The following is a 210-nucleotide window of genomic DNA, read 5'->3' as shown; positions in this document are numbered from 1 at the left end:
TGTAATGGGATCAATTTTCAAAAGCCTCAGAATTTTCCAATTAAAGTTACCCAAATAAAAATAAAACCAACCGAAATATGAACCCAAAAATATGAATCTGAAAATTCAAGTAACCTACAGATCAAACAAGTCTCAAGCGTTCAATTTAAAATAGTGAAACAAATGTTTTTTATTAAATAATACATCGTAAGAATTTTGTAGCAAGTCTCA

The sequence above is a fragment of the Artemia sp. Qi Xiang Cuo genome, chromosome 15 (genome assembly GCF_049724085.1).
Source record: "Artemia sp. Qi Xiang Cuo chromosome 15, ASM4972408v1, whole genome shotgun sequence".
NCBI lineage: Eukaryota > Metazoa > Arthropoda > Branchiopoda > Anostraca > Artemiidae > Artemia > Artemia sp. Qi Xiang Cuo.
This window is presented reverse-complemented; position numbering follows the sequence as displayed.